At 31.7% G+C, this 19,808-nt stretch overlaps 1 pseudogene; it reads right to left on the bottom strand.

The window, feature by feature from the left end:
• Window positions 1-277: 277 nt before the first annotated feature.
• On the bottom strand, window positions 278-2,732 carry LOC149554223 (G-type lectin S-receptor-like serine/threonine-protein kinase At2g19130 pseudogene; annotated as a pseudogene).
• Window positions 2,733-19,808: the final 17,076 nt, after the last annotated feature.

Here is a 19,808-nt window from a genome sequence, read left to right as displayed (position 1 = left end):
TTGAAAATAACTATCAACTCTACTGCTAAAACTGCAACTGGTAAAAGTGACTTGCATGACGAAAAATAATATTTTACCAAATATAGAATGCATTTGACATAATTATAATTGTGCAATAGATTTATTTTATAGATAAGAGTGAGAGATGGAGGGTAATGAAGCTCGAGGGTAGGTACAACTACTTGGAAATTAATCACACAAAAGGCTAAATGCAAGCAAATAAAATAGTACTAAAGTTTGCCTAATTCTTATTATAATGCTTAAGTTAAACTTAGAATGGGAGCAAACTATATTTATTCCATTGATCTCTTAAGTGTAAGTTAAGGAGAATATTATTATGCAATATAGGTCCCAGCTATTAGACCATATTAGATACCCAGGTCCCAGCTATTAGACCATATTAGATACCCATGTACCATACGATATAGTGTAATTTCTCACAAAGAAAGAAAGGAAGAAAATCACATAGGAGAAACAAGCAAGATGCATGGATGGATACAATGTCTAATAATCACAATGATCATCGATGAGTGCTTGTAAACACCTCTCATATTGCTCTACATTTCCTTCGAATTTGCCTTCCAATATCTGAACAACTTGTGCCATGCTTGGCCTCCCATTCTCGTCCTCTTGAATGCACAAAATGCACGCCACAATTGCTCTCCTCGCCTGTTCAACATCTGCCTTGTCTGCAATCCTCTCATCCACAATACTCATGGTGTTTCCCTTGACAATTTGAGTTGCTGCCCAAGACGGAAAGTGGCGTTGAGATACCTGCATTGTCATTTCATTATTTCTTCGGCCGGAGATTATTTCGAGCAGGGTCATGCCAAAGCTGTATACGTCCACCTTCACTGTTATCGACAAACCCGAAAGCCACTCAGGAGCCAAATAGCCTATCGTTCCTCTTATTGTAGTCAGCACTTTGCTGAAATCTCTGCCAACAAGCTTTGCCAGTCCAAAATCCCCCACTTTAGGGGAGAAATCAGGATCCAGAAGAATATTTTCAGGCTTGATATCACAATGGACGATGCGATCTCTGCATTCTTCATGGAGATAAAGCAATCCTCTTGCAGTGCCCAAAGCGATTCCAAATCTGGTTTTCCAGTCCAAGACCTCGTTTTCTTCTTCTATAGATTTTCTGGACAAGAAAGAGTTGAGAGATCCGTTTTGCATGTACTCATAAACAAGCAATCTCTTGGAGCCCTCCACGCAGAATCCCCTGAGCCTCACCAAATTCACATGATGGATTTTTCCAATGGTGCTTATTTCTGCACGAAATTGCTTTTCCGCTTGTGCGCAATCCTGTAATTTTTTCACTGCTACAAGTGTATTGTCTGACAAAGTTCCTTTAAAAACAGAGCCAAATGTTCCCTTTCCCAACGTATGGCTGAATTTGTTGGTAGCAATTTTAAGCTCTCTGTAAGTGAATGTTCTGAACAATGTCGGTGTGTCATCGCCCTCTTCTTTCTGAAGCTGAAAAACCCATGCACAGATAAAGAGAGTACCCAAAACAGCAATGCCCAGAGGAATTGAAATGGAAAGGCGCACTAGCAATATACTTCTTTTTCCTCCTTTCTTCGGTGACAGCTGTGACACATCAGAAGCAGCCAAGCGAATGAAGAATGGCTGGTCTTGAGAAGAATTAGAATGAATGCTTAACAGATCGCCAAACCACAACTTACAAACAGCAGGATTTGAATCAGTGAAAGAAAAGGCTGTGCAGGAACAATTGTTGAGACAAGCGATTTTGCATGTTTGAAGAGTCGTCGACTGTTGAATATATTGAAAAGCATCTTTATCAGATATGGACTTGTCGATGACTTGGAGGAAACCATCAGTGGAGGAACAATTCAACGGAGTATCTTGAAGACAACCGCTTGACCACCACTCGTGAGAACTCCAGGCGGTCGGGTTGGTTGGGTGGAAGCCATCCATACAGCTGCATGACTGAACGTTTTCTTGGGCGAAGCAAACTCCATAAGCTCCACATATGCCATACACTCCGCATGTTTGGGGTCGAGAATAAATCAAGTTCCAGCAGTTGTTAAACCAGTAGTAGACTACTAGCTCGCCGTTGGGTTTGACAACTTCCCTCACCAGCACCGGACCAGCTTTGGGTATAAACCAGAAAGTGTGATACATTCTTGTGGGAGAAAACACCATGAATTCATCTTTGTAAAATGGAATTGCTCTAGAATCTGGCAAAGTGCTAAACTTGCTACGTGTCCACTCTCCCGTGCTGTAATATGAAACACCATTTTTATACTGCAGCGTAAAATCTGTCTTACCCGAAGATGGATTTATTTGGTAAAAGAAGGGCCCTGGCGCTGGATCCACTGAACTCTTCCAAGAGATTGCTCGCATGCCTTTCCAAAACTTCATGGTAGGCATGTAATGATCTGTGGGATATGAGAAACTCTCCCACGCAGTCTCAGAACTGTTTTCATGGGCTCCTAGAAGAACAAAATTACCAGTGTCAAGTATGGAAGCCATCGATGCGGCCTCTGTTTGCTGAGTGTCATTAGTCGACCAAATGACTTCTCCTTGTAAATTAGAGATCGTGAGATAACCAGATGCAGAGAGCATCAAAACGCCGGGCATGTTTTTGATTGGAGTTTCTCTGTTAGCCACCCAAATGATGGTCCTCTCAGAGATTTGGGCATACCAGATGCCAATATACCAGTTTTTTGTTCCATTGGGACTGAAAAACCCCAATTCAAAAGTACCATTTTTAGAAATGATGGTCTCCTTTTCCCTCAGAGAATCCCCCAGAGAGAGCTTATCTACACCATCAACAAACAAATTGCAACTGCGCTGGATAATAAGCAAGGCAAGAGCTAAGATGAAAAGTTTCAGACAGTTGAATATTACGTGATCCATTTTGTTTCGCCTATGATTTCTTTCTTGTTTTAACAGATGCTCAGCAATGGATAATGCAAGCCTACTGAAAATATATTAAAAACAGAACACAGAAGAAGAAGAAACCAGAGGAAAGAAACCAAAGGAGAAACCCATAAAATGGGCTCTGCTGGCCAATCCATTCTATTTATAAGCAAATACTGTTGGGTGATGCGACGTCGCTCCCCTGCTCACAGGTGGTTAATTATGTAGTGTTCCATGTTCACTAAAAGTCATGGCTTTTGGTGTAACGGCAAATGGGCTCCACAATTGGTATCAGAGCCTGGTTTTGGCTTGGTCTTGGATTCAAATCTCCCCGGTGCCTTCCCGACCCGCATAAGCATCTGGTATGCGCGTCGAGGGGGAGATTGTTGGGTGATGCGACGCCGCTCCCCTGCCCACAGGTGGTTAATTATGTGGTGTTCCATGTTCACTAAAAGTCATGGCTTTTGGTGCAACGGCAAATGGGCCCCACAATTGGTATCAGAGCCTGGTTTTGGCCTGGTCATGGGTTCAAATCTCTCCGGTGCCTTCCCGACCCGCGTAAGCCCCTGGTATGCGGTCGAGGGGGAGATTGTTGGGTGATGCGACGCCGCTCCCCTGCCCACAGGTGGTTAATTATGTGGTGTTCCATGTTCACTGAAAGTCATGGCTTTTGGTGTAACGACAAATGGGCTCTACAAATACATCATAAATGTATAGTAGAAGTCAGCTAAAATATTAATGGTGGTGGACAGTTGAAATGGACGGCTGAATCGTTGGCTGCACATGGAAAATGAATGGTCAGTACTAGGCGGCTGGTCTGTACCGACCATATCTAAGATAATTAATTTATGTTGACACCTACTGCTCTGGATAGCTGACGCATAAAATGAGCTAAATTATTTATGGACCTTCTTTACGCTTCCATCCATCGTAGTTGGCAGTACCTCAATCATAGTGTATGGTTCCATATTAAACACGTAGATTGGCGGGCTATATTTTTCTTGAATCATCATTAACCCATCTCAGCTATGTATTGACTGTGGTATCCCCAATTGGCATTCAATCAAACAAATCGGAGGCTATTTCTCTTGTTTCAAATCTATCACATAATCCTGCATCAAATGGTCGATGTGCTTTCAACCTCTACCCGCATGAGTTATAAAATGACTGTTACCATCTCTATCATTCATTTTGCCAGTAGTTACCGTGCCCTATCTGGGGAAGCATCTGATTCAGTCGACCAAACCAACCTACTTTAAGTAGATTTCAGACTCACTGTCCAAAAATGTCACGCTGCCTTAAATAATACCCACTCGATTATAGAGTAGTTTTGGACTTTTCTACTTTCACCATTTTTTTTTTTCTAACAATGACATCTTAGTGTACAATAAGTATGCCATAATTATTTTTACTAAATCAATTCTATTATTATTCTATAATTGTACAAAAGATCCATCTTTATCATTCTATTATTTCTTTACCTTTATCTTTGATTCTATTATCATTCTTTATCTGACCTGCCCACTTTAAGTAGATTTTAGACTCAAAGTCCAAAAATGTCATTCTGCCTTAAATAATATCCACTTGATTATAAAGTAGTTTTGGACTTTTCTACTTTCACCATTCTTTTTTCTAACAATGACATCTTAGTATACAATAGGTATACCATAATTATTTTTACTACATCAATTCTATTATTATTCATAATTGTACAAAGGATCCATCTTTGCATATTTGGAACTTTAAATACAATGCATAAAATAGAACTCTACTGGTGATACATCTTTTGTATTCATCATGATTCTATTTGAACGGCTATGTAATTGTATTCCTTATTTGATGTAGTATAGTTTCAAATCAACAATAAATTTTTGAGTCATTTTTTCAGTATGCAAAAGCCTCAAATCCTACATAGAATTGAATTGCACAATCAATACATTTATTGCTATCATCAAATTTGAATATGTAAAGAACTTTAATAACAAATTTAAATTTGAAACACAAATGTAGAGTTTGTGGTTTATTTGTTATTGTTGGAGGAACAATATTTGATAATGTTATGAAACGAGTACCCTTTTTTTGTCAGCAAGCGACAAATGGGTTTTGTTGCATTCATACATATCTTTCAAATCTAAATGTTTTTCGTGTTTGGAGATCTGCATCTTCACAATCTCTTGATATTTTTGTGAATGTTAGCCCTTGTGAGTTAGTGTTCCCAATGTTGATTATTGATCTCTAAAATGTGAGCCCTTGTGTTCTATGTATTATTAGGGACCATGCCAATTTTTAAGGTATGTGATGGTGGATGCCATGATTTATTGGTAGCACTAGAAAAAAAATTTGATTGCTCTCATCCCATGGTTGTCCAATATAACTTTTAAAATCAAAAATGACAAATAAAGGGAGTGAGGTGGTTTATCAATGTCATTGTACACAATCTTGACTTGTCCAAGTGCACCATTGACAAGTCTAGTTTCCAATCATAAATGTGCAAAGAGAATGACCTCTTTTCCAATGCATAAGAGGAACTTTGATTGAAGTTGTTCTTTGTCTGCATTTGAGCATGGTAATCTAAGTTTCTCTACATTTGATAAGGCAATTGGCTTTGCTAGAAATATTGCAACATGGCTTTGCTATGGGGTAATACCATTTCATTTGTGGAGAAAATATGTATGTATGAAAAAAAAGATAGTTTTCTTTTCTATACCTGGTGTAGAATTTGATCAGGACATTTTGCAATTGTTGGTGTTGCATTTCATAAATTTGATAAGAGAGACCATACTGCATCTGGATAGAACAGTTGCCACTTTGAAGGAATGTTTTTTCTAATGTAACAATAGTTGTGAAGCTTTTCAATTGTGTCCCACCATAGAAACTTGAAACATACATTGGGATGTCTTTGACTGGTGGTAGTTATCGTAAACTACACCAAATAGAACAATTGATCCAAAGGGGATGTGGTTATAAGGAAGAAATACTTGTCGTGGTCTCATATCAATTTTTTATAGTAACTTAGGTTCAATTAAAAATATTCCATCTATTAGAACACAACGAATGAAGTGCATGCTTTCTTGGAAAGTTGCAAGTATTCATCCTTGCAAGGGTGTCATTTATTTGATGGGCATTCAGAGGGCATAATGACTTGTTGATAATTGAATGTTGAATGTCGCTATGCCTATAGGTGTGAGAAGTAGCATTGATGATTGTCCATGAGGTGTTGAGTTGACCATTAGGTACATTAGGTGTTTCATAAGGTGTGACTTTGATGTGCCTATTGTTTCTTGAAAAAAATCTTCAGTGGTAACTGTTGACTGTAAGAATGTATATATGATAGAATAATATCATATGCCTTCTTTTGTTGTGTTGACAACCTAGTTTGTTGTAGTGGATTAAGTAAACATGAGACTTGAAATGTTAGGCAATTTGATTGTATGAATGTTGTAAACTTTTTTGTAAAGAATTCTTTTCAAAATCTTTGCAATATTAATATTAATAAAGGTCAATTGAATTTTAAAAGATAGAAATGATAAGTTACTCGAAAGGAAATTAAATTAAATAATTAAATAATTAAATCTTAATCAAAATAAATATAAAAGTAAATATAGAATTCAAGTTAAACTTTTATACTAAAAAAACTCAATTAGAAATCAAATTTGACAAGTCAAAAATAAAACGGTACATTCCACCATTTTGTCATAAAGAGAATAATAAAATTGATTTTTATTAATTAACGAGCTTTATTTTTTAATGTGCTTATTAAAGTGGATTATTGTAATGAAAAATATTTTACAAGAAACTCTTAAATAGAAATATTATTTTATTCAATTTAATACTAATGAATATTTGAATCTTATTTAGATTTATAGAAAAAATTAATTTACATATTTGTTTTTCAAAATTTATAATTATATATCTAATTTCTCAATAAAAATTTAAATTTTGAAATAATCTTATATCTAAACCTAAAAAAATATTTAATCATTTTCTTTACAACTTATTGTATATAAATTAATAATTAGAATTTTTTAGGTATCACAAAAATATTCAAATTACAATTCTCATCTATTCATTACTATGAAACTTTTTTAAAAATTGAAAAGTTACTTTAAGTATAGTATTAATATTGAGTAATTTAAAATATTTTAAAATCATAAAAATATTACAAATTTAATGTTGAAGAAATCACAAAACAATTCATTATTGCTAAGGCAACCCAACATAATAAAGCTTAACAATATTAGTTCTTGTCCTAAGAATTATATACAATGAACTAAGTTTAACCAAAGATTATTATTTGAGTTTCCAAATGAATCATGTTAAAAATTAAAAATAAATTTAAAAAATTTAAGTTTATGAATGTATACATGCATGTTTTTTAACAAAATAAAATTTACATTTTTATTTTCTAAACTATGATCAGTTGTTATAAATTACCCAATAAAGCACTTTTCCAAGAATTTTCTTTTTCATTCTAAAGTTTTTGAATTTTTTCTTGGTTTTGTAACTATATTAGTTATAACACAATATAATTTTTTGCTCATTTTCTTCCATTTTTTTTGTAAATTTAAAATAATTTTAACTTTATAGAAAAAATATCTTCATACTATAACATATTCTTGTTAGGTTAACAATTATAAAATTTAATGTTGAATACTTGAATGTTGAATGTCGCTATGCCTATAGGTGTGAGAAGTAGCATTGGTGATTGTCCATAAGGTGTTGAGTTGACCATTGGATACATTAGGTGTTTCATAAGGTGTGACTTTGATGTGTTTATTGTTTCTTGAAAAAAATCTTCAGTTGTATTTTGTTGACTGTAAGAATGTAGATATGCTAGAATAATATCATATACCTTTTTTTGTTGTGTTGACAACCTAGTTTGTTGTAGTGGATTAAGTAAACATGAGACTTGAAATGTTAGGCAATTTGATTTTATGAATGTTGTAACATTTTTTTGTAAAGCATTCAATTCAAAATCTTCACAATATTAATATTAATAAAGATCAACTAAATTTTAAAAGATAGAAATGATAAGTTAATTGAAAGTAAATTAAATAAAATAAGTATATCTTAATTAAAATAAATATAAAAGTAAATATAGAATTCAAGTTAAACTTTTATACTAAAAAAACTCAATTAGAAATCAAATTTAACAAGTCAAAAATAAAATGGTGCATTCCACCATTTTTTCATAAAGAGAATAATAAAATTGATTTTTATTAGTTAACAGTCTTTATTTTTTAATGTGATTATTAAAGTGGATTATTGTAATGACAGATATTTTACAAGAAACTCTTTAATATAAATATTATTTTATTCAATTGTAATTCTAATGAATATTTTGATCTTATTCAAATTTATAGAAAAAATTAAGTTACATATTTTTTTTTTCAAAATTTATAATTATAGATATAATTTTTTAATAAAAATTAAAATTTTGAAATAATCTTATATCTAAATTTAGAAAAATATTTAATCATTTTCTTTACAACTTATTGTATAATAGTTAATAATTGAAAGTTTTTTAGTTACCAAAAAAATATTCAAACTTTAATTCTCATATATTCATTACTATGAAACTTTTTTTTTAAATGAAAAGTTACTTTAAGACTTTTTTTTTTAATGAAAAGTTACTTTAAGTATACTATTAATATTGAGTAATTTAAAATATTTTAAAATGAGAAAAATGTTAGAAATTTAATGTTGAAGAAATCATAAAACAATTCATTATAGCTAAGGCAACCCAACATAGTCAAGCTTAACAATATTAGTTCTTGTCCTAAGAATTATATACATTGAACTAAGTTTAACCAAAGATTATTATTTGAGTTTGTAAACAAATCATGTTAAATATTTAAAAAAGAAATTAAAAATTTAAGTTTATGTATGTATACATGCATGTTTTTTAACAAAATAAAATTTACATTTTTATTTTCTAAACTATGATCGATTGTTATAAATTACCTGATAAAGCATTTTTCATAGAATTTTCTTTTTCATTCTAAAGTTTTATAATTTTTTCTTGGTTTTATAACTATTTTAGTTATAACACAATATAATTGTTGCTTGTTTTCTTCCATTTTAAAAAATAAATAAAAATAATTTCAACTTTATAGAAAAGATATCTTCATACTATAACATATTCTTGTTAGGTTAACAATTATAAAATTTCTATTCAGTGCAAATACAATGCCTTCATATAAAACACAAATAATAAATTTATTTACTATTTTTTAGTTGATTCATTTTGCAATCTGAAGTTTTTGTTAGAATTATCGTAACTATTAATGGTGTCATGTACAACATGCTCATATTTATCTCATGCTCATATCTATCTAATGTCACTCATGAAGAAGGAATAAAGTTGTACTATGATTGATTTTTTTATGTAACAAGGAAACAACATATTAAGATTTAGGTGAGAATATTGCTCTATGATCGATCAAAGAATCACAGTTGACATACCCCATGTAGTGATTTTTCTCCTATTTGTATGATAATATGGGTTCAATTTGAATTTCTAATATAGAACAAGTATTAAAATAAATTTGAAAATAATTACCATTTTAATACTTTATTACTTTAAATGTATATAAAGTTTAATAGTTAGACATTTAAAGTATTCCGTCAATAGGTACTTGTATTTTGTATTCTTTGCATTCACATATAAGCATTATTTTAAAAAAAAAAAATTAGATTTTTGTCTTCATTATATGCATCAATAATCTATTTACATTTCTTATTTTCAGCCACCCTTAAACAACACTCACTAAGAGAAAAATTAAGTTTGAAAAAATAAGTCAACATTGACTATTTAACGCTTTTAGCCTAGGAATCAACCTTTAGTGTGTAATGTTTAAGCTATTCCCTTATTTTCACATTCTCAAATTTAATGTAGTATAAGCTTGTCTTTATTAGGGAAAACTCACCAAGAATTATGTATTATTTTAACTTTCTAACCCATTATTATATAATGGATATTTGAACTAATTGTGTTAAATATATAATAAACACTCATAATAACAATGAGAAATAACTCTATGATTGAAAAAAAGATGTACTAATAAAAGAATCCTTCTATAACATTAATTATAATAAATGAATCTATTGAATTCAAACATATTTTATTAGTATAATAGTTTTTATAAACTTGATACTTCTTACTACAATAATACATATTTATAGAAAACCACTTTTATATGCTTCTTTTTATTATCCAACTCTTCCTTTGCACTTTCAAATAAAAAACAATATCAGCTCACCCCTCTCGAGGCAATCTATATTGTGGGTCAAGATGTTTCCAACTATACTAACTTGAAAATCTGATTTGTCACTTTGCTCTACATTCTTGATTCATCCATTGGCCTCTCTTTGTCTAAAACAACATGGGTGTAAGTGTTGAGAGACCCATTTTGCATGTACTCGTAAATAAGCATTCTATGACACCCCTCCACGCAGAATCCCTGGAGCCTCACCAAATTCACATGATGGATGTTTTCAATGGTGCTATTTATCTCCACATGCAACTTTTTTTCTACCTATATAGAACCCTCCAATTTCTTCACGGCTACAAGTGCATTGTCCAGCAGAGTCACTTTGAAGAAAGAGCCAAATGCTTCCTTTTCCAACATATGGCTAAAATTGTTGCTTGCAATTTTGAGCTCTTTGTAGCTGAATGATGTGAGGGACTTTGATGTGTCGTAATCCTGGAGCAATCTCCTACGCCTGTTATGAATAAACCATGCACAAATTAAAAGTCTACTAAAAAAAGCAACACCCAGAGGAATTGCAAGGTAGAGTGCAACTACTCTACCTCTGCTGCTTCTTCTTCCTGCGTGGACTGACAACTGTTTGACATCAGAAGAATAAGAATTAGCCTGCATACCTAACAGATCGCCAAACCATAATTTACAATCAAAAGCAGTGAAAGAAAAGATTGTGCAGGAGCAATTGTTGAGACAAGCATTTTTGCATCCTTGTAGACTCAACGACTCTTGGGCATATTCAACAGGTTCTGCATCGGACAATGACTTAACAACGACTTGGAGAAAACCCTCTGCGGTGGAGGATCAATTTAACGGACTACGTCGAACACAATCGCTTGACCACCACTCCTAAGAATTCTAGATTGTAGAATTTATTGGCTTGAAACCATCCATACATCTGCAGGACTGGATGTTCTGTTGCTTGGAACAAACTCCATAAGCTCCGCACAGACCATAAATGGCGCAATCTGACATGGGAGAATAATAAACCAGGCTCCAGGTATTATTAATTAAAAATTAGATGGTTGGCTCACCCCTGGTGTTGAGAACATTCCTCGCCATAGTCATAACTTTAACTCTCGGTGTGAGATCATATGGGTAGTAGAGTCTTATAGGAGAAAACTCTACCAGTTCTTGCTCAAAGGACTAATCAGATACTGCCTGTGGCATGGTGGAGTAGTATTTGCCAATCTGGTCCCTCGAGGTGTAATATGAAACACCATTTTTGTACTGCAGCAAAAACTCCTCCTTTCCTGGGGATGGATTAATCTGGAGAAAGAAAGGCCCAGGTGTCGAATCGGTTGAGCTCTTTCATGAGTTCACTTAAATTATGGTGGGCATGAAATGATCTATTGGATATGAGAAACTCTCCCACACGATCTCAAAAGTGTTTTGGGGATCTAAAAAACCAAAATTGCCAATGTCAAGCATGGTAGCCATGGATGCCTTAGCTTGTTGATTATCATTACTCAACCAAATAGTTGTTCCTCGCAAATCAGAAACAATGAGATAACCAGATTTAGATAGAGAGAAAAGGTTGGGCATGTTTTTGATGGGAGTTTCTCTCTTAGCAACCAAAATGATGATCTTGTTGCAGATCTTAGCATACCATATGCCAACATACCAGTTTTTGGTTCCATTGACATTAAAGAAGCCCAATTCGAAAGTGCCATTCTTTAAAGTTATGCTCTGATTTCCTCTCAGAGAAGCTCCCAAAGAGGGGGTGTCTACACCATCAACAATTAAAATTGCAGCTGCGCTAGATGATAATAATGCAAGAGCTACAATGAAACATTTCAGATGATCTATTTTCTTTTTCTTATGACTTGATGCTTAGCAATGGGAGAAAAATGTATGTGAGCAATAGGTACATTATACTAAGATACGAGAATATGAGTGGAATAGGCATATGTAAATTCTTAAAATTTTGGATTTTCTATTTGGGTGCACCAAATCAAAATTTTGAATAGAAATATATATTCTAGTTTTAGTCCAAAAATGAGCATTTGCAATTTCACCTAAATATGTGGAATTGGAATAAGTATCCCTATTCCTATTTTATTTATTTTAGAAAACATAAATTTTTGGATCCGTGAATTCCCATGACTAAATCAAACAAGAATAGGAATACTTTTTTTTTTTAAATTCTTAATAATAATTACAGAATACGTATTCTTATTCCCATATTCATTATTCTTGCAACCAAACCTAATTTGATCAAATTCAGTGCATGAAACCAAACTATTTTTTTCCTAACTACTCACCAGATTATCACAAAAATAATGGCCACTCGTTAATAAAGTATATTTAGATCTTTATGTTGTTTAAATAGAGCCCAACGAATGAATAAAGAATGCAAGGTAACATGGCTAGTCGAATTTTCAAATTTATATTAGTGTAGTTGGGAAAGTTTGATCCACTTTTTTATTTTAAAAATTTTGATTGACTTGAAAGGGGTAGGCTGATATTTTTTATACGTTCCTGCCTTTGGCAAGAAACTAATGGAATCATTAGATTCCATATTAGTTCCATAAATCTAAAAATTTGAATATACACTAATGTTTGCAAAAGTTATATTAATTTGCATTTTTTTTTTAAATTGAAAAATACAATTTTTGAAAATTGTATTGGCCCATGATAAAAAAGGCAATGAAAAAATTCAATTTTCTCCGACAAAAATACAAATGTTAGAATAGATATTTTAATCAAATATAGAGTTAAATGTTTAAAATTTCTTATTTTAAATACATTTATTATTTAAGATAGTTTATGAAGAAGAAGTCATATGAATTTATAGAGTTAAATGTTTTTTAAGTTGTATAATTTAGATATTTTAATCAAATATAGAGTTAAATATTTTATCTTTCTTATTTTAAATATATTTATTATTAGTTTTACATTGATGTTTATTTTTGTAATTTGTAAAATGTTATTTCTTTAAGTTTACACTGTATTTTACTAGCTATCTTACAAAGTTCAAATATAGATTTAAATATTTTCTATTTCTTATTATATATATATTTCTTGTTAGTTTTACATTGATGTTTATTTTTGACAATTGTAAAATGTTATTTTTTAAAAATTTAGATTAAGTTTTACTAGCTACTATTTTACAATTTTGCTCAATTTTTTATAACATTAATACTACCCCTCAAACTTACTACATATTTTGGTACTTTGATTTAAGTAATCAACAATTATTATTTTTGATTTAAGTAGCTAAAAAAGTTTATCATCAACAAGTGTTTGCTAAAATTTCTAACTAATTTAATTTTCCCTTCATGCAATACTACTTTAATCAACAATAAAAACATGAGGGCAAGAACTTTGGCGCATGTGCCCCTTGTCTATATTTGAAAGCACAAACGAATAGTTAGATAATAAAATAAAGTATACAAAAGTGATTGTCTATAAATATGTAAATTATTGTAGTAAGAAGTCTTTTACATAGAAATATTTATTTTAGACTAAATAAGTTATTATTCTGTTTTGATTGTATTTTTTTAGGTCATTTTAATAAAATGTAATATTAAATTCTATGGATAGGCAAGAGCTTACAATGTAATGGAAAATTGTGACCCTCTTATCTAGGAGGTCTTGGGTTTGAGTCTTTCAAACTGAAAAAATAATTATAATAATGAATCTCAAGACATAATAATAATTAATCTTGTTTAGTTTGTTTGTTCTTATTGGATTTTCAAATTACTTCCACATTACTCACATCTCCAATAGCCAATACAAAATTAACATCACAAACTTAAACAAATAAATTATATTTGTATTTACCAAAAGAATTTACATATTATACTTCAGAACATTTACATATTTTACTACGAACACTAAAACAATTTTTATTGTCTTTCTTTTGCACATCATAGAGCATATAAATTGAGATTACAAATTTTTGCAACCTCAAATTTATGTACACGCAACAGTAATATCAACCATGATATTTATAATGCATTTTATCAAACTTATTTGTTGTCCCAAAAGTTAGAATTTAAATATCTGTGATAATTTGATCCTTCATATTTCAATTCTAAAGAAAGAATAATCCCACATTTTTTAAGCTAAAAAAATGTTTTTTCTATGTGAATTGATTGATTTGGAGTAGTAAGCCTAGCCTTACAATCCTTCATTTTAATAATTTAATAATAAAGTTACCCAAATTTTTCTCTAATTTCTTTGTAAATCTCCAAGAACAAGCATGATTCTTGTAGACAAAGAAGTTCCTGGTACACTCGATTTCATATAAAAATAATAGGAAAAATTAATGACCAATTCCTTGAGAAATTATAATTGAATGTGAATAGGGTATATGAAAATTATGCATTAAAGGAACCTTCTTCTTCTTATTATTCATTTAAAATGTATATTACCAACACTCATCAATGGTTGTATTTGGACCCCACAAAGGAAAAATTGAATCATTTCATCAATATGGATTTATGTATTTCATTTACATGTTAATTGTATAGGTAATGTTGTATTACATACGTATAATGCTTATATATAACCAATTCTAAGAAATAGCTCATATATCTACATCCCCATCTAAAGACCTATACCAATTTGAAATTAATATAAAAATATATAGCTCATTATTTTTCTCTCATATTTAATACTTTTTAAAAAGAAAAAAGGACAACCAAAGATAATCAACAAATTTAAATTTAGACATATAAAATGAAACAAAATTATTTATTTCTGAAAAAAAATTAAATCTTTACAAATTTTTAAAAAATGTATTGGGCAACTACGCCAGGATTGTCATATAACTAACTGTTTAGGTTTATTTGAAAAATGGGTTTTGAAATGTTCATACAAATGCTATTGGAAGTGTAGCATAAAAATTCTTTGAGTCCATTGATTTTTCTAAATGTATTAGAAACTTTCAAGAACATGCAATGATAGGTGCAAAAACATATTCAAAAACCTTATCCAACATCTTTCATGCTTTGTGTCATGACCCCTCCTAAAAGGGGATCCTACAAATTATAACTAAACAAAATTATATAATAGTTTATTATATGAATAAAAAATATATCAATTATTTACACAACAAACGTTATTGATAAATTATATAGACAAATATTAATTCTATTTATATTCAATAAAATTATATTATTCATAATAATAATTAAAAACAGTATTTGTAATATACATCTTGTATAAGTCTATTATACATCTTATATAAATATATAAATTTTGTCTAAATACATCTTATATACATCTATGTCTAACCGATTGCATTAAGGGATATATATATATATATATATATATATATATATATATATATATATATATATATATATATATATTTATAGTCCATTTATTACTAATTATAAATTTATATTTTTCATAATAATATAAATATATATTACTCATATTATTAATTATAAATTTATAATAATGATAACTATAAACATTGCTCATCTCCTCAAATATTAACTACTTATCTAAGCTTGCAAATAACAAACTAAGTATACCTCTCTTACCTATGTCCTTATGACATACTTGCCAATAGGACACTATCTAGCTATTAGGATTAAACCACAGACAGAAATAACAATTACATGCAAATATAACCAATAATATAAAAAATAATAGATCACATAGAAAAGAACAAAAGACACCAAGATTTAACATGATTCATCCAATCCCTGGGCTACGTCCACCAAACATCAAGTCTAATATTATTACGATCCAGTGATTATAACCTGATTACAATATGTAATCCCTTATAGCTCAATACTGCTGCAAGAACAAATTTTGCATCACAACTTAATGAAAATACTTAACCCTAAGCCCTTTTATACAAGTAATTTTATGCTGCTTTAGGGTTACAACATGTTGACCACCACAAAGAATTAATGAAGTATGCATAGTACTTTCCTAATCAATCACCACAAACTAACAATCTCCCACTTGGAGACTGATCCATTACCAATACTGCTCCCACTAGATCAAACCACCCTGGACTCCAGTGTTCTTTTATTCATTTTCAATCTAGAAGACTAACTGAAGCTAAAGAGGAGTTTAGCTTCTCCCTTGTTACTACCTTTGTCAACATATCTATTAGATTTTCATTTGTATGTATCTTCTCTAACTTTAATTGTCCATCCTCCAAAACTAACCGAATGAAATGGTACTGCAACTAGATGTGTTTGGTCTTTGAATGTAGAGTTGAATTCTCTACAAGATGAATGGCACTCTGACTGTCTATGAACAAATAATTATGCTTCTAAGGATGTCCCAATTCTTTCAAGAAGAACTGAAGCCATATCATCTCCTTGGTTGCCTTTGTAGCAGCTACATAGTCTACCTCTGTAGTGGATAAAGCATTAACCTTCTATAACCTAAAAACCTAGCTCATAGTTGTGCCACCAATAGTGAAAACATAACCTATAGTACTCCACCTAGTATCAATATCCCCTACCAAATATGAGTCAACATAGCCCTGTAAATCAGTAGTAGAGACTCCAAAATGTAAACACTTGTTGGATGTTCCTCTCAAATATTTGAGAATCCATTTGATGGCATTCCAATGCTCAATTCTTGGATGACTCATATACCTGCTAACAACTCTCATTGCATGTGCAATATCTGGCCTAGTATATACCATAGCATACATCAAGCTTCCTACAGCTAAATTATTGGGTACCTTGGACATCTTATCATCTTCTTCTTGACACATCTCCTTAGTCAACTCCATAGGACCAAGTAATGGTTTGCTAACAGCTTTAGCATTCTCCATAGAGAAATGTTGCAACACCTTCTCAACATAATCAGCCTGAGATAGCGTCAATGTTCTGCTCTTCCTATCTCTACAAATTTTTATACCAAGGATTTGTTTTTCTGCCCCCAAATCCTTCATAGAAAATGCATGTGCTAATTGGCATTTCAGCCCCTTAATGTGATCCATGTTAGACCTAGCTACAAGCATATCATCAACATATAAACATAAAATAATGTAGCTATCATCATCGAACCTCTTAAAGTAAATACAGTGATCTGAATGACACCTATTATAACCATACTCATGCACAAAACTGTCAAATTTTAGATACCATGCTTGCTTCAAGCCATATAAATTTGTGTTCAATTTGCAACTAATTTCTCCTTACCTTTGACCTGAAATCCTTGTGGCTAAGCCATATATATCTCTTCATCCAAATCACCATGAAGGAAGGTTGTTTTGACATCAAGCTGCTCTAAGTGTAAATCTTCAATAGCCACAAGACTTAAAATAGTACGGATAGAAATCATCTTAACAGCGGAAAAATATATCTCATAAAAATCAATGCCATTTTTTCTATGCAAATCCTTTCACAACTAACCTGTCTTTAAATATTTTCTTACCTCCTTCCTCTTCTTTCAACTTGTAGACCCACTTATTCTATAAACCTCTTTTACTTGTATACAACTTGCATAAATTACAAGTTTTATATTTTTGCAAAGAGTCCATTTCATCTTCCATTGTAGACTCCCACTAAATCCTACTATCCACCTGCATAGCTTCATCATAACATTACGGTTCACCAGCGTCAGTAAGTAAAATAGAATACAAAGAGGGAGAAAATCTTTGTGGAGGTCTAGTTTGCCTTGTTGTCTATCTAACATTCACCAATGTGTGTGGTATTTTTTGTTGCAGTTGTTGCACATCATGAAGAATGGTTGAAACATCAGCTTTTGGAGTATCGTCTAGCACTACATAATCATCTTATTTCTTCTCATGTTGCTGCAACAAATCTTTGTACGACACTTTCTTATTGAATATGACATCCCTACTTCTTACAATTTTCTTATTTTCAAAATTCCAAAGCCTATAACCAAATTCATTAATGCTATAGCCAAAAAATACACATTTCTTTGACTTAGCTTCTAGCTTGGTTCTATTTTCAGAATTGATGTGAGCAAATGCTTCACAACCAAAGGTTTTGAAAAAAGAATAACTCACCTTCTTACCAGTCCATGTTTCATGTGGAATACCACAAACCAAAGGAGTAGAGGGACCTCTATTAATCAAATATATAGTATTATTGATAGCCTCCACCCACATGTGTAAGGGAAATTCATCATGCAACCTCATGCTCCTTGTAGGTTCCATTATGGTCATGTTCATGCATTCATCTACGTCATTTTCTTGTGGAGTCCTTGGAATAGTTTTTTGTCTACAAATACGATTAGTGGAGCAATAATCTTCAAATTCATGACTGTAATACTCACCACCATTATTAGATTTGAGACATTTGAATTTCTTACCAGTCTCATTTTCAACCAAGCATTTTCATTTCTTAAAAGTTTGAAATACATCAGATTTCTATCTAAGGAAATAAACCCATACTTTTCTAGTTGCATCATCAATAAATGTAACATAATAATGAGAGCCACCAAGGGAAGATACTTGAACCGATCCCCATACATTGGTATGGACAAGCTCTAATTTCTCCTTTTTGTTTTCCTTCCCAGTCTTCACAAAACTCACTCTCTTTTGTTTTCCATACACACAACTTTTATAGAAATCCATATTAACACATTTTAGACCTGGTAAAACTTTCTTTGAATGAAGTACTTTCATACCTTTCTTACTCATGTGCCCAAGTCTGTTGTGCCACAACACTATATCAAAATTTACAGCAGCTATTTGTTCTCCCTACTCAACTATAGCAATTGTTCTTGAACATTCATTTTTCTATGAAGCAATCAAAGTAGAAGGAACAATATGACCTGTACAAAGATATAACGTGCCTACTTTCACACCTTTTGCTACTACAAGGGAACTTTTTGAAACCTTAATATTTTTATCATTAAAAAGTAACTACACAACCCTCATCACCAAGTTCACCTGCTGAAATTAAATTCCTACTCAGCCTTGAAACATGTCTTACCTCATGTAGTAGCCAATGATTCCCATTCTGTAACTTAATCTTAATTTTTCCCTTTCCAACAATTTGACAAGCTTCATTATCCCCCAAATAAACAAGTCTAAAATCCCCTTGGACATAATCAATGAAATAACCTCTATGAGGTGTAGCATGAAATGAAGCACCAAAATCTAAAACCCATGAATCATCAACACTTTCTAAAGACAGAAGTGAAGCATCCTCTTTGGATTTGTCACTTACCACATTTGCCTCCTTGTCTCCATTTGGTTTATCTCCTTCATTTTTCTTTTGATCCCAACAATCTTTCTTTTTGTGTCCTAGTTTCCCACAATACCAGTAGTCATTCAATCCTCTTGATTGAGACCTCCTCCCCTTTGACTTTCCTCTTGATTTCCCATGATTTCTAAAGTTACTTCCTCTCTCAGTCATTCTACCCCTACTTTGTGCATTCAAAGAACTTCCTGATGTAGATCCACCTAAGGTTTTCCTACAAGTTTCATCACTCAAAAAAGGATCTTTGGAACAACAAATGAGTGTTGTCAGTTGTATCACAGAAGAGAGTGATACAACAATACAATCTATGCGGTATCTTCCATGCAACTATTTCCATTAAAGATATATTTTATATGATATGTTTTGTTATTTGATAAAATTTATATACTTTTTCAATGGGAAGGGCAATATCCTTTTCTTTTGTACAGAGGTAGGGGTTAGAGTTTCAAAATGTGGCATGGTAAAATTAAGGAATTCAACATAAAAAATATAATAC

This window comes from Cupressus sempervirens, chromosome 6 (assembly GCF_028749045.1).
Source record: "Cupressus sempervirens isolate cs-2001-9-10 chromosome 6, ASM2874904v1, whole genome shotgun sequence".
Lineage (NCBI taxonomy): Eukaryota > Viridiplantae > Streptophyta > Pinopsida > Cupressales > Cupressaceae > Cupressus > Cupressus sempervirens.
Note: the sequence above shows the minus strand (reverse complement) of the source record. Positions and strands in the feature narration are given on the sequence as shown.